Here is an 8,466-nt window from a genome sequence, read left to right on the forward strand (position 1 = left end):
GGATGCTGAGGCAAGCTCACTAAGAAGAAAACAAAAAGAAAATGGAACTAAGGAGAAGGATGGTTCGCAAATTCTATTTGTTTTCTTCTCCCTCATAAGGTTGCTCTTGGTTTTCATTTGGACTAAATTTCACCTTATAAAAATGTGGGGAAGGAAGAAACACAGGATGAAAAAGATCTTATTAAGTAATCACAAGGTGCCAGTCACTGTGCTAAGTTCTGGAGATACAAATATTTTTAAAAAGAGGCAATCCCTAAAATGTCCATTCTTTTTGACCCAGAGATTCCAGTATGAGGCTTATACACCAAGGAGACCATTAATAAGAAGAAAGTCCCTATTTCAACAGAATTATTTATAGCAGCACTTTCCAGAGAACTGGAAACAAAATAGATTCATTTGGAGATTGGCTAAACCAATTATGGTATATAAATGTAATGGAATATTACTGAGCTTTAAGAAGTGAAGAACTTGAAGAATATGTATATCATGCAGAGATACATGGAAAGAGCTACATGACTGATGGAGAGTGAAGTGAGCAGAACCAAGAAAACAATATATGCAATGACTACAAAAAAGTAGTTGGAAAGAACAATAACCAAAAAGTAAATGTGACAAAATTATAAAGAACATATATGAAAAATAAGAGATAAGAGAAGACATTCCTACCCTCATCACCTTGCAGAGGTGGGAGTTACACAAGTGTTGCACATTGCACATATTTTTAGACTTTTTAAATGTAATAATTTATATTGCTTTTTCTCCTCTTTTTGTTTTTCAAAATATACTATTTGTTATATAATATGGCTCTCTGGAAGGTGCAAAGAGAGGGGTACTGGGGGAAACAGGTGATTTCAAAAGAAAACCCAATGATATCAATAAAGACTTTAAAAAAGGATACAGTTTCTGCCCTCAAAGGGATTGCATTCTAATAAGGGGAAGACAATATGTATGAAGGAGCATAGACCAAAATGGGGTCTTTTGTTCTGAGGAGGTGAATAGTTGGATGTCTTGTTAAACTAAAGCATGGTCTAGAATCCAGGGACAACCAGTCAATATAGTGGGATGAGCGGGCCACTTGTGCCCTAGAAAAAGATAAGCAGATGAACATTATCAGGGATGTGAGGGAAGACACGGGGTCGTGCCTGCTTTGGCAGCATGTGGGCTAAAGTTGTGACAATGCAGAGAAGATTAGCATGGCCCCTGAGAAAGGATGACAAGCACATCTGTGAAGAGAAAACAGGGAGTAACGGCAAGAGCATAAGACCTGGAATCAGAAAACTCAAGTACTGTAAGAATTCTGTGATTTTATCAATTTGAATATTTCTTCTAATAAAGCTCATCATGTTTCATCCATGTCTTGCTATCCTAAGGGAGTCTTGTCATGTCTTCCCATAAGTTTACTGCAAGGACTCCATGACCAATGTTCTGTCTTCTGAAACCCAGAGAATAAGTGAATGAATGAGTAAATGAATGAATTAAAAAAATTTTATTAAGCATTTACTACATGTTAGGCATTGTACTATGTTCTGGGTATGCAAAATTTAAAAAGCTAGGCAAACCTTGTGCCCTCAGAAATTCATCTTCTAATTAGGAGAAGCAACACATAAAAGAAAATCTGGCTGTAGGGCAGATGGAAAGACTTGGAGCATTTCAAGGAAACTTGAATAATTTTGAAGTATACTTTTTTGAGTTTTTATTTTATTTTTAATTTAAATTTATTTGTTTACTTTTAGTTCACAACACCCAGTTCCACAATCTCTTGAGTTTCAAATTCTTTCCCTTCCCTCTCCTCCTTCCTCCCCTCTTGGTGGCATGTGATCAAATACAGGTTCCACAAATGTCTTCGCACCAAAAACCAGTCAAGGTGTAAAGAAGGACCACAACCAATGGAATGAACAATGAGAAAGAAGGGACAAAACAAGACACAAAAGAGAGAGAGCAAGTAGCCTGCCTCAATATGCATTCTGACTCTGCAGCTCCCTCTCTGAATGTGGATATCTGTAATGGCAAGCAAAGAAGTACTTAGCACCTTGTTTCAGATACTTAAGTATTTAGCACTTTGTTTGAGTTCAATTGTCTTTGAGCCTTGCCCTGATTATATCAAGTCTTTGTTATGAAACAGAACTTGAGGGGGCAGCTAGGTGGGCAGTGAGTAGAGCACACCTAAATTCAAATCCGGCCTCAGACACTTAACACACACACACAAAAACTAGCGTGTGACCTTGGACCAGTCACTTAACCCCAATTGCCCCTCTCCCCCCAAAAAGAAACAGAACTTGTGAACCCCACAGTGGGAGAAACTTGTTGATGCAACAGGGAGAAGCTAATGACCATATATAAGGACAAGCCCAAGCTAGGAAAGAGCAGAATTGAGAAGGGGAACTTTATGGTGGACAGGCACTCCGTTTGTCTGTTAAGTTTGTGTTGATTTTTGTTTGTGATACTTTGTACAGAAGCCCTGGGACCTTACTGGAAGCCCTGAAAGAGGATTTTTTTTGTCTGTTTACAGAAGTCCTAGAGGAGGGATTCAGAGGTCCTGGGATCGTACTGTTGATTTGTGTTGAGTTCTCAGACCTTGTATGTGGGTCTGTGTTGATTTCACAGGCAGATGGTGAATTGATGATGGTGCTGGCAATGTGAATGAATGTTGTTTTGGCTCTGTTAAGCTTTGTCTTCCCAGAAACAGAAACTGTGAAGGACTTGAGGTGGACTGGACACCGTGAGCTTCAATATGGAATGGGAACTGGACAAGGAGCTGAGAGCTGCCTACCTTTGAATGCAGGTGACAGTTGGGTAGATTCAGGCAGGTTCTGGGACCATAGGAGAGGAACCATGGAATATGACAGCCAGCCTTGAGTCAAGATGAAAATACCTCTCCTTGGGTACTTAGTGCTGACTGAGATCATGATTTACTGTGACCTAGGGGTGGGAGAACTTTGTACTCCAGAGTTTAAGACAATGTGACCTAGGGGTGGAGAACTTTGACCTTTGCACTTTGTGTCCCTTAAGGAGGCTTGCTCCTTAAGGATGATTGAGTTAATGTTTTACTGAATGATTGTACTTTGTGTTCCTTAAGGAGGCTTGCTTCTTAAGGATGATTGAGTTAAGGAATTACTGACTGATATCTTTTGTTTAAAACTATGCAGCCACTTTGGTGAAAACTATGTGGCCACTTGAGTGATAAATTATGTTATAACATTTTGAATGCTGTACTTTGAATATTTTGCTTTAATTTACTGCTGAATAAATAGAGAGCTCATTATACTATGTGATCAGAACCTTAAAGCTGTTCACAACAGCAGTCCTCTGGAAAGCTGTTCATGCTTGACTTTACAACATCCCTCTCCATCATGAGTCTCTGTAGTTGACTTCTAACCTTGTATTGCTGAGAGGAGCCCAGTCTTTCAAAGTTAGTCATCACACATACGATGTGTCTGTAATTGTGTACAATGTTCTCCTGGTTCTGCTCTCCTCACTCAGCATCAGTTTATATAAGTCTCTCCAAGTTATTATGAAGTCCATCTGCTCCTCATTTTTTATAGCACAATAGTATTCCATTACATTCATATACTACAACTTGTTTAGCCATTCCCCAATTGTTGGGCATCCACTTGATTTCCAATTCTTTGCCACCACAAATAGAGCTGCTATAAATATTTTTGTACATACAGGTCTGTAGCAGCAAGCACCCCAAGCGTCGTCAGGGTTGCTGCCACCACAGGTTCTTGGATCTGCTTTGATAAAGGAAAGCAACTCAAAATGGGTTAACAAGCTTACTTTAATCAGTCAGACATATATCGTTTACCTTGTTCAGGGGAAAAAGGTCAGCACCCCGAACTTCAAAGTATACAGGCAGAATTATCAAGACAGAAACAGATCAAGTAGACAGCTTTCCAAACTGTCCAGCCATTACATCCATACCCAATCAATATCTGGGTTTCAACATCTGGGTTTTTCAAAGGGGGGGCCCTCCGGACAACGGCTTCCCAGAATCCATATCAAATCACAGAACACTTCTCAAAGTGAGCCCCCAAAACAAAGCCTCACATCAGGGCTTATATAGCCTTTTCCTGGCTGGCTCAGAGAATGTAACAACCTTATTGACCCACTGGCCAATCAAAAAGTATTTACTGAAAAACAAGCCTCCCACCCCAGGCTTCAGGTGCACTTTAGCCTAGGGGCAGGGAAAATCTTTAAAATTTACATTCCCATTACAAGGTCCTTTTCCCACTTCTATGATCTCTTTAGGATACAGCCCTAGAAGTAGTATTGCTGGGTCAAAGGGTATGCACTTTTTTATACATAGTTGAAGTATATTTTGATGGAGACACTTTGTTGAAAGAGTGTTTTGATCTACCAAATTAAATTATTTTTATATCCAACAAACAATAACACATTACAATTCTCTCTGTCTTGTATTTTCTATATCTTTTAGTTAATTCTATGGCAGTAAAGATATGCTTTGCTATGGAATATTCCTTGTGAAAGAATCTGATCCCTATTTATCAAGGATGCCTTCAATACAAGCATAGATGATTTTCAGAATTCTATGTAGATGGGAAAGTAGGTATATTGATAATAAATGTTGGTGTTTTCTCAGTTGACTCTTTTTGGTGTTAATAAGATCTGAGACTTTTCCCCTCTTTCTTTTAATAGCTTTACCTTCCTTCATATAAGCTTTTATAACACATGTTCTAGTCTAGCTTCTTTCTCTGTCTTTGTTCTCTTTAGTGTCATTTCTCTTTCCTGAATAAGAACATCTAGGACTGTGAGGTTAAAATCCAAGAATGGTGCCTCTACTATGTTGGATGGTGAAAAAAAAGTTTACTATAGAAATTTTTGCAGATCTTTTGCATTTTTCTGCTTTTTGCTGTCCTTCCATTTTCATCTTGAAGTGCTCTCAAGAAGACTGCTTAGTTGAATATCTTGCCAGACTTCCTGATACTACTCTTTGCTGCTTTTCTCTGTGTAATGAGGTATTACTATTAATAATTTTCTGTCATTTTTCTCCAAAATATTTTTATAAATAAATTTATGGGCAGCTAGGTGGCACAATGGATAGCCTAGCAGACCTGGAGTCAGAAAGACTCATCTTCCTGAGTTCAAATCTAGACTCAGGCATTAATAGCTGTGTGACCCTGGGCAAGTCACTAAACCCTGTTTACCTCACTTCCTCATCTGAAAAATGAGCTAGAAAAAGAAATGCAAAGCACTCTAGTATCTTTGCCAAGAAAACTCCAAATGGGTTCATGAAGAGTCAGCCACAACTGAAAAATGACTGAACCACAAAATTATATTCTACACTCATATTGCCTTTGGCTGCCAACTCTTAGATTTATCATGTGTTTACTGATAAAGGTCCTTTTTATTCTCTTTTGGTCTTCTTGTTATGGTAATTGACTTATATTGTTAAACGTCTTTAAGAATTATTATTATTATTATTTTGTTCAGCTGCTTTCAGTTGTGCCTCACTCTTTGTGACCCTGTCTGGGGTTTTCTTGGGAAAGATACTGGAGTGGTTTGCCATTTTCTTCTCCAGCTCATTTGACAGATGAGGAAACTGAGGCAAACAGAGTTAAGTATCTTTCCCAGAGTCACACAGCTAGAATTATTATAATCTGCATCTATTTCCTTTCTTCCATCCTTTACCCATTTTTTTTATTAGCAATAACTTTTTGAATATGTCAAGATCAAGTTTTCTTCTTTGCATTCTTCCTTCTAGCTTTGTATTAAGTTTTATATTTGCTCTATCAAACTGACGTGTCAACTCTACGCAAACAACACATTCCAGCCATAAGAGTCAGCATAAGAGTAGGACTTTATGGAAGAAGAGTCAAAAAACCCAAGGTTAAATCCTGACTATGCCCCTAACTGCCTTTGTGATAGTAGACCCATCCCTTTCCTCTCTCTAGGCCTCAGTTTTCTCATCCACAAGAGGCAGAGAACTGCCTAGATGACTTCTAATATGTCTCCTAGCTGTAATGATCCTGTGAGACCAGAAAGCACTTGTTGACAGACAAATGTCATGATACAGTCCCAGGTTTTCTGGCCAAGGAAATTTCCTTCACCCTATATATGGCCCTACTTTAAGGAATCTGGCAGCAGAAGAGCCTGACATAGTAATTATGAGATCAGTCTCTGCCTTTGTTCTTTCATAAGAACTGTTCTTCTGCAAGGCACTGAGTAACCATCCATCACCCATTTCAATCAGAGCCTTTGGGATTTTACAGTTATCTTTGTTATTAATATGTTGTACTTGCCTGGGGCCTGTCAAAATGTTTTCCAATGTTATTTGCAGAGAACTTCTATCTTTTGGCAAAACTTTCTACTTTGCAAAGGGGTACATTATAATGTGTCACTACTTTGCAGACAATGCTGCTTTTCTCTTTGCTTTCTTCAATTATTTTCCTTCTCACAATTTTAAAGGTGGTTATCACCACATATACTGAGGGCCCTCTGACCAAGTCATTTATAAAAAAGATTTTATCTATCACCAAACCACTATTTAGAAGGGAGCAGTTGAAAAAGTAGTTTCTGATTGTTATAGTTTCTGAAAGCTTATATCCATTATGCTAAAGGAAAAAAATAACTGCAATCCAGAAACTCCTGCAAGAAGGAATGAACTTTGATTTTTGTACCCAGTTTGTCTCAGATTTCTAAATCATATACTGTAAGGAAAGCTGAGACTCTGTCTCCGATTTCGGGCAAATTTCTTGTCAGGAAACTCCAAGAAAAGTTTGAGGTCTGAACATTATCAGTCCATCTGCAAGTCCAAAAACAAGACCATTCTGTTCCTTTAAGTGCTCTGTCATTCTTGTTTAGGCAGTTAAAAAGTTCTGCCAGCTGTATCAAAAATGGCCTTTTGTCATTAGCGCTATGAAAGGTTATGAGTACAGGGCAATCACAGTGACAGGTGAGTGGAGAGGGAGGTCATTTCAGTATCAGGTCATAAGAGATCCAGTGGCCAGAGACCATTTTAAGCAAATTGCTTGGTAACCGTCTTTTAAGATGGTAAGGGAGTGCCTGTTGATTGGCAAATATCATGAATGCCAAGGCATTGGTAGAGTCCAGACCTTCTGGCAGAAGATATTCCAGATGGCCCCTAGTCCTGTTCTGTCTCTGTTGCCAAATAAAGAAGGTAAATTGTCTATAATTGGTGATTATCATTTGCTGTTTTGGTTGGCTCGACTGCAAGAGGTAAAGGCAATGATTCCAACAAGAACGTTTCAGGGTATGTAGGTTGGATTCCTCTGTTCTGTATACAAGCTTAGCAGAGTTCATTTTGACTTTCCATGGATTTCTGGTTTGTGATTGCTGTGCCACTCATGTGTAAAAGAGGGTAATGGGTCAGCAAAGAACCTTTCATGCTAGAATCTGCAGTCTCCCAAGCAGCCTTGCTAACTGGCTCCTCCAGGCCAGTGACCTCAGAGGTAGGAAATCAATTAGACATGCCCTAGTGAGACCGTGGGTGCTTCATAAAAACCTGGGCCTCCTTAGTACTGCCGAGATTAATATCCAGGTGTCCTACCTATTAAACCTAGTATGAATAGTTAGGGGGCAGCTAGTTGGTGCAACGAATAGAGTGCCAGGCCTGAAGTCAGGAAGACTCATCCTCCTGAGTTCAAATGTGGCCTCAGACACTTCCTAGCTGTGTGACTCTGGGCAAGTCACTTAATCCTGTTTGCCTCAGTTTCCTCATCTGGCAAATGACCTGGAGAAAAGAATGGCAAACCACTCTAGTATCTTTGCCAAGAGAACCCCAAATGGGTCACAAAGGTTTGCACAAGACTGAAACAACTGAACAACAGTGACAAAAGGGATAGTGCTCAGCTTAAGCCCAAGGGGCAGCCTTTGACTGAACGGTCATGATTTCTACTCCCTTGCAGTTTTGCTCAAGGAGTGGCAACATCTATGACAGCCTCCCTTCCTTTTCCTGTCCTGCTTGGGAGGATTGGTTTTTATACCATTTGGGGAGAGGAGGAGGAGTTATGGTTCTAGTATGTCCTCTCTTAGGTGTAAGTGGCTAGATCTCTGAACCTGAACTCAGGAAGGCTTGACGCGTACTAGCCTGGGACACTTACTCGCTGTGTGACCCTGGGCAAGTCACTTCTCTCTCTAAAGTGACAAATCACTCTGCCTTAGTTTTCTTCATATGCAAACATAGGAATAATAATAACACCTACCTCCCAAGGTGATTGTGAGGATAAAATAAGATGTTTGTAAAGTACTTTGTGAACCTTAAGGAACTAAATAAATGCTAGAAAAATGGAAAACAAACAAAAGCCCCGTCTACACAGAATGGAATATAGTAAGGGGTAGGGATGGGGGTACTCACTAGGGGGTGCTATAAACAAAAAAAAAGTCTATATTAACTCATTATTGCCCTTAGGGGGCCCTAAGCCACCAAGCCACAATGGGAGAGTTAAAGACTGAGTAAAGAGGTACTGTCTTTTTTTTTTTTTTAAT

At 39.4% G+C, this 8,466-nt stretch overlaps 1 non-coding gene across 1 annotated transcript; it reads left to right on the forward strand.

Moving 5' to 3' along the window:
- The first annotated feature begins 1,142 nt into the window (after nt 1-1,142).
- LOC138163274 (U6 spliceosomal RNA) lies at nt 1,143-1,245 on the forward strand. Its single transcript, XR_011168869.1, has one exon. It is a non-coding gene; the product is annotated as a U6 spliceosomal RNA (small nuclear RNA).
- The last annotated feature ends 7,221 nt before the right edge of the window (nt 1,246-8,466 follow it).

This window comes from Petaurus breviceps, unplaced genomic scaffold (genome assembly GCF_028583685.1).
Source record: "Petaurus breviceps papuanus isolate PSGF00001 unplaced genomic scaffold, PetGlider_PUasm1.0 187, whole genome shotgun sequence".
Classification (NCBI taxonomy): domain Eukaryota; kingdom Metazoa; phylum Chordata; class Mammalia; order Diprotodontia; family Petauridae; genus Petaurus; species Petaurus breviceps.